Source organism: Pagrus major, chromosome 18 (genome assembly GCF_040436345.1).
Source record: "Pagrus major chromosome 18, Pma_NU_1.0".
NCBI lineage: Eukaryota > Metazoa > Chordata > Actinopteri > Spariformes > Sparidae > Pagrus > Pagrus major.
Window position 1 is genome coordinate 33,647,491 of NC_133232.1, and position 7,532 is coordinate 33,655,022.

The 7,532-nt window shown below is 40.3% G+C and overlaps 1 long non-coding RNA gene across 1 annotated transcript; it reads right to left on the reverse strand.

The window, feature by feature from the left end:
* Window positions 1-6,580: 6,580 nt before the first annotated feature.
* On the reverse strand, window positions 6,581-7,297 carry LOC141012737 (uncharacterized). Its single transcript, XR_012180406.1, has 3 exons — window positions 7,248-7,297; window positions 7,101-7,147; window positions 6,581-7,012 (listed from the first exon to the last, which is right to left on the reverse strand). It is a non-coding gene; the product is annotated as an uncharacterized lncRNA (long non-coding RNA).
* Window positions 7,298-7,532: the final 235 nt, after the last annotated feature.

Here is a 7,532-nt window from a genome sequence, read left to right on the forward strand (position 1 = left end):
CTCTGTTGTTAGAGCAGCTCACCACAACCAGCAGCACCTTTCTCTACAGGCAGAGCAGCGCCTGTCAACTGCTCTGCAAATGTGTTCAAAGGACATTTTATCCCCAACTGACAACATATTGACTAGAGGTAGTTGTGTATCAGTCAGACTGTGTAAATATTGATCAATGTTTTTTGCTTTTCAGTTGTCTTGGTAATTAACAGCATTAACCACCAGTGTTTCTGTAAGGGGACATGTAGTCAACATGTCTGTGGACATCTGATTTGTGTTTTGTTTGACGTTTAGGAAATCTGCAGAATAACCAAAACTTGTTTGACACAATAACAGATGGAGTCAGTAGTTTAGCACTACGAAGCACAGTGTGTTTTATTTATTGAAACAGTTTGTTACATATTACAGTAGTACTGATCAGAAATCAGAGCTCTTCTCTAATTTCTGATCAGATCTGTTCCTCTGATATCTGAGCCATCTAACATGTCGGTGCCTACACTGATACATTGGAGCCTCTGGAGACCCTGCACAGAATAAGCAGGTAAATACAATGATCAGAAAAGTTCAACCCCACATTCAGTGTATTTCCATTTATTTCAATCTAACTTGTTTCTACAGTTATATGTGTATAATATGTATATAAGCTTGACCTAATAGCCACTACTAGCTACTGTATATAAACCCATTGAGCTCTAAATGGACTGACATCAACCAAACACATCATTTTAGTCACTAATCCAACCCAAAAGCCTTGACAGCAGTGTAGATCCTCTCTCTCTCTGCTGCTCCTGCATGCTTCATCGCACCTCTGGCAGTTTTCATCATGGTGAAAACAACTGCAGAATAAAGCCTCATGTCCACATCTCTCTGTGAAAATACACCAGAAGACAACGTTAAAAAACACAAACAACCTCAACTGTTTCAATGAGGTTAATCCATCATTTAAATTCCTCACCTGTTGACTTTTTTGACCACCACGGATTTTCTGCCCGGCAACAGCAGCTGGATTTAGAAACAGAAAGTATATATTTAACAATAAATAAGGATGGAGTAGCTTTAATGTTATAGCGTTGTATAGAGAACTACGAGTAACTTCTATTACCAATGTAACAACAAATGAGGAAGGCTGTAACAACCAGACTTATAGCCAAGGCAGCACACAACGGAAGAAGTACATCAGCCATACTGGTTCCTGAAACTCATCAAAATGAAAAAAGAAAGAAAATTACCACAGGGTGAAATCTGATAGTGTTAATGTTACCTCCTTGTTACCATAAAATATTTAAAACACAAGAAAACACTTAATAGTTGATCTTGATGGATTTTATTTGACTTATTGTATAATCTGACACTTAAATATTTGAATTATCTAAACAACAAAACAAAAATACCTTCAATGTCCAGTTTTGTTCCATTTCCAAATAAAATCTCTCCACATGAGGCCACAGCGCAGTAATAAGTCCCAGCATCAGAGGAGCTGACGTTCTTAGAGAAGCTGTAGACACATTTCTGTGCAGAGTGAGCCTCAGGACTCGTCTCACATTCATCACCACTGTTTCCATGAGCGTAAATGAAACTGGGATTAGATTCTGATCCGGCTCTGAACCAGAACACATTGTGACCTCCTGGACATGGTTTGTTCTCAGAGTCAGAGAGGACTGAACACTGCAGAGACACTGAGTCTCCTGGACGGACTGGATCAGATGGAGGGAGCTGAATGACGGTGGTAATATCAGGTTCTGCTCCTGCAAAATAAAACATTTTACTCCTTTTAATAAAAATAAAAGTATTTAAATATGTTAATTTATAGTTTAAGGAAACATGTGACATCTTTATGTATAAATTAAAACTTCTAAATATGTAAAGTGCTGTTATAAATGATGTTTACCTTGAATTCGTAGAAATGTTCCTTCCACAAATGTCAAGTTAAGTTTGTCTACTTTTACACAGTAGTAAAGTCCAGTATCATTTAACTGTGCTTCACTAATATGCAGAAGAAATGTTCCATCGCCTTGTTTTGCTGTAATGCGAGGAGTTTTGTTCACACCAGGATAATCAAAGCTATGTGTTCCTCCCAAGAATTTAGGCACGTTTCCAGAAACCAGCCTGATCCAAAACAATGTAGGTGCTGAAAGCAAAGACTTCTGGCGGTCACAGGTCAGAGTCACATTATCTCCAACAGTCTTCACCTCAAAGTTCAGATCGTCTGTGCATCCTAAAGATAAAATTAAATAGAGCAGTGATTAACAACAGACAGAGTCAAATGTTCTCTGCTCTAAACTGATGCGTGAATATAACAAACCTAAACTATGTATGGATAAAAGTCTGACTACTTACGCCCGACTCTGAGCATCAGCAGTAAATAAAACACGATCAGCATTTTCTTGTTGATTCACTCGAGACAGCAGTTAAATTAGATCGTATTAGAGGAAGATTCATCTTAATGTAGCGGCATCGAGTGGGAGGGAATCATTTCAGAGCAGTCTGATTGGCTCCTTGTTATGATGTAGTTTCAGTGAACCACCACAGTGGAAATAATATCGACCACTTTTCCAACCTGAACACATGAAACAACACTAACAGCAAGCTTCTGTTTAGAGTTTCATGTGGACACACCAGAGGATTTTATTGGACTTGACTTTTAATCTGATGCTGACTCAAATGATGAAAATGTTTAGGAAACACACACACATCACCCTAAATGACATGTAGTAAGATCATTTTCTGACCATAAGGAAGAACAATGCACAATACAGCACACTTTTGTGTTAAGGTAAGGTTGTACACGAAGGTCCACCCACACAGGTGTTTTCACACATGTTGTTTATAATTAGACCTTTGACAGAACTGTCAGAACCTGCATTTAGTTGAAATAATCTCACTCTTCCTTTGCTGGTATAAACCTTCATGATCCTCAACAGGACGTCAAGTTTAATGACATCAACGTGTCTTCACCCAACTCCCACCTGACAGGGTGAAAGATGTGTTGGAGGGCAGGACAGGGCCTTTAAAGAGGAGGTAAAGGTTTGTTTTTACCATGCTGCATTAAAGACACAGTGCAGTAGTTCCTAAACATTAGTAGTGGATGTATCTCGCCATAATGTGTAATACACTCGCTGGTCCACTGTGAAACTGTTGCCTTTGCACTCGCCTGCTCCTGAAAACACCACGGCCTCATTCAGTGGTCAAGTCAGTGATAACAAACACTTGATGTTCGATTACACTTTCAAAATAAAGGCACCAAAACTACTAAGTTAAGTTTAGGAGAAAATCGTGGTTTGACTTAAAATAACAATTTCAGTCACCATTAAATGAAGTTCAGACAAGAAGATAACTCTACTGCGTGCTTTGTCGTTTAGTTTATTACTCGTACCATCATGTCATTCACTCCTCCCACACATGCTCATGATGTCCTGATTTCCTGCCTCATTATTTGGGGCAGTCAATTGACATCAGCTGGTCACATCCATCCAATAGACAGTGACACGTGTTCACTGTTAGCCTATCATCTTGTTGCTGTCTTTTTGAATATGATGCTTTTAGTCCATTTCTACTGCTGTTTTGCGCGCCCCACCACTGTCACCAACACCACCAGCGTCTGGACTCTATAGGGGGATTTTTCTTGCTGCTGCTCAGGGCAGATGCCCCTCGATCATGAAGTCTCCCTGTAGATCCTGAGGGAGCACTCCCACTTGGCCCAGTTGCTTCTCACCATGCCGAAGCACGACTGTCCCTCCTCCCCAGTCCCCCGCTGGCCTGCACTCACATTGCTCCGGCTGCAACCGGGCCTGAGCACAGTTACCTCTTGAACATACGTCATCATGTCATAGCGCGGTCACAATGGAGAACAACACAGAGAACATGACTAACTTTACCGACTTTTTTGTGGATTATTTTGTGTTGTTATATACGCAGGATTATACTTCATGTTCACGTTGCGCACCCTCAGCCATTAGACACGGTGATACACAAAGACCCAGGAGCCATTTTTAAAAAATTCAGATGCTTTACATCATCAGTGATGACCCGCCCCTCTGCCTGTCACTCACATAAGCAGGAAGAGCACAGCGTCCATCCTCTACACTCGCTTCACTTCTTGTCAGAGGGCTGGTGAAAGTCAGCAGCAGAGCGACACTCTCACAGTATCACACAAACACATTCACCTGAAGGCCACTGAGAGTTTCTGAACTATGTATTTTTATCTGAGGAGAAAACCACAACATAACACAATCCAATACAACACCACACACTGACACACACAACCTATCTATCTATAGGGCCTGCAGTAAATCTGTTGGACCAGTGTGTTGTGGTCTGTGGTCTTTATCAGGGTCAGTACTGTCGACTTCATTGGTTTTTACAAGAAAAGCACCAACTGTAAAATAGAGTTTCAAACAGGAGATCATCATGTTCTTCGTTTTCTGCTTCGTACTTTTGAAAACAGACGCACATGAACACACATTCACAGTCACCACTGAGAAACAAACGATGCATGGAAACTGAAGCGTTGTTGTGGTCGGGCTTCAAACTGAGGTGAGACTCTTCGACCTCTCTCACTAACTATTTCAGCCTCAGAAAGTGGCCTGTAACACTACAGTGCCTTCCTTTTATGGCTCGTGTTTAATATCACAACAACTTCAAAAGGGGCAGTTACAAGAAACAGGACGGTTGGAGACACACCTACCCAGTCACGTTATGTCATGATCGCCTTCAGCTCAGTTTTCTGTGATTCAGTCCTTCTGATTGGTCGTTCATGTCAGAGGGGGGAGGTGCTGATCACTCACTGGTCTCAACCCTGATCTGTTCGACAAGAGCATGAGTTCTTAAATGAAGGAGAACTTACATGAAGTCTGCCTGATTATCCACAAACAGGTTTCACGTGTGTGCTGAAGTCTTAAGTGATGGACAGGAATCAATAAACTAATATAAGGATTGTATGTTTCAATATAACTGATCTGTACGGTTGTAGATCCCTTTTGTTGTATCTTTAAAAACCCAATTTATAATCAGTACTTGTGCTCTGAATGACATTAACCAGAAAATAAAACCAAAACTTTGTCTTTTGTTCAACTAAAATTAGCCTTCTGAAAGCTGTTTTAGCTCTTCCCTCGCTACGTATCCTGTTGAAGCCTGTAGTCAGGTCCTGTTCTGAGTAAACAGCCTTGATGGTCGGTCTGACGGCCCACCGCAGCCCATAGCTGTCAGTGCAGCTTGTTGCATGTGGCTTTGCTCGTTGTCATGACAGACGTGCAGAAGAGCTTCACAAAGTGTTGCAGCAACAGGACAAAGGAGGAGTTCATGAAGTTCAGTGGTTTTTCCCTCACGTTATTCATGCAATGTATTTTCTTATCAGTGCATTTCTCTGAAGAAAGATTAATTGTGACTGAAACATCAAAGTTTCCATAAGTTTTTGTCTACAGTTGTGGTGAACAGACACACAGCAGTTCACTGTCAAAACCTCAAAATGTCTGTCTGCTAGTCGAGCCTCTAACTACTGATAACACGTCACTTATACACCAGTATTGCAACAAACTGATATACTGATGCTTCTTTTAAAAAAACTCACTGTGCTACATTTACTGAATTTAGAAGCAAGGACAAATAATTGAGAATTTGTTGTAGACAGGGTTTAACAAAGTTTACAAGTGTCTCTTAACTCAGCCACTCACTAAACTTTTTAAGGGAGTCTGGGGCTGATTTTCTTTGAAGGACAGAGATCTGATCTTACTGAAGGGTAATGAGACAGAGACATGGGTGATAAATATTCTTCCTTCTCTGAGCCTTTCTTTCATTCATAAGATCCTCTGGATGGGACACACATATAATATTTCTCTCTATAATATATAACTGTTGAGTAGCTGCAACATAATAACTGCTAGTATGGTTAGTATGAGAAACTGCATACGTTAAGCTCAAGCTTTAGTCAATCCTGCATATGTCTTCTATACTCGACTGATCTTGATGCTGCAGCCCGAATCTCTGACATATTTGTCATTTACACACAAACACTATCATATATCTTGCAGGACAGTGAAGTGGAGGCAGCTAGTTAACGTTGCAGCACTTGATTTGACCACAAGGAAAGTGAAAAGACGAAAGAAGAGGAGAGAGTCGCCGCAAGAGTGTTTGTCCTCTGTTGTTAGAGCAGCTCACCACAACCAGCAGCACCTTTCTCTACAGGCAGAGCAGCGCCTGTCAACTGCTCTGCAACTGTGTTCAAAGGACCTCAGTTTCATTAGGGAGTGTTCACATGTAACATTTCATCCCAACTGACAACATATTGACTAGAGGTAGTTGAGTATCAGTCAGACTGTGTAAATATTGATCAGTGTTTTTTGCTTTTCAGTTGTCTTGGTAATTAACATCATTAACCGCCAGTGTTTCTGTAAGGGGACATGTTGTCAACATGTCTGTGGACATCTGATTTGTGTTTTGTTTGACGTTTAGGAAATCTGCAGGATAACCAAACCTTGTTTGACACAATAACAGATGGAGTCAGTAGTTTAGCACTACGAAGCACAGCGTGTTTTATTTATTGAAACAGTTTGTTACATATTACAGTCGTACTGATCAGAAATCAGTGCTCTTCTCTAATTTCTGATCAGATCTGTTCCTCTGATATCTGAGCCGTCTAACATGTCGGTGCCTACACTGATACATTGGAGCCTCTGGAGACCCTGCACAGAATAAGCAGGTAAATACAATGATCAGAAAAGTTCAACCCCACATTCAGTGTATTTCCATCTATTTCAATCTAACTTGTTTCTACAGTTATATGTGTATAATATGTATATAAGCTTGACCTAATAGCCACTACTAGCTACTGTATATAAACCCATTGAGCTCTAAATGGGCTGACATCAACCAAACACATCATTTTAAGTCACTAATCCAACCCAAAAGCCTTGACAGCAGTGTAGATCCTCTCTCTCTCTGCTGCTCCTGCACGCTTCATCGCACCTCTGGCAGTTTTCATCATGGTGAAAACAACCGCAGAATAAAGCCTCATGTCCACATCTCTCTGTGAAAATACACCAGAAGACAACGTTAAAAAACACAAACAACCTCAACTGTTTCAATGAGGTTAATCCATCATTTAAATTCCTCACCTGTTGACTTTTTTGACCACCACGGATTTTCTGCCTGGCAACAGCAGCTGGATTTAGAAACAGAAAGTATATATTTAACAATAAATAAGGATGGAGTAGCTTTAATGTTATAGCGTTGTATAGAGAACTATGAGTAACTTCTATTACCGATGTAATAAAAAGGGTCTTGTTTCTTCATGACGTAAATGAGGAAGGCTATAACAACCAGATTGAGAGCCAAGGCCGCATACAGCTGATAAATAAGTACAGCTGTCAGTGACCACATCCTGGTTCCTGAAACAATATCAAAATAAAAACAACAAAGAAAATCATCAATGGGTAAAAGTTGATCACTTCTTCAAATATTTTATTTGACTTACTGTCTGAGTTTTTCCTGTGTGATGCAAAACTGTGTTAAATGCATGTTTGAAGTTCAAATTAATCAGAGCTTAA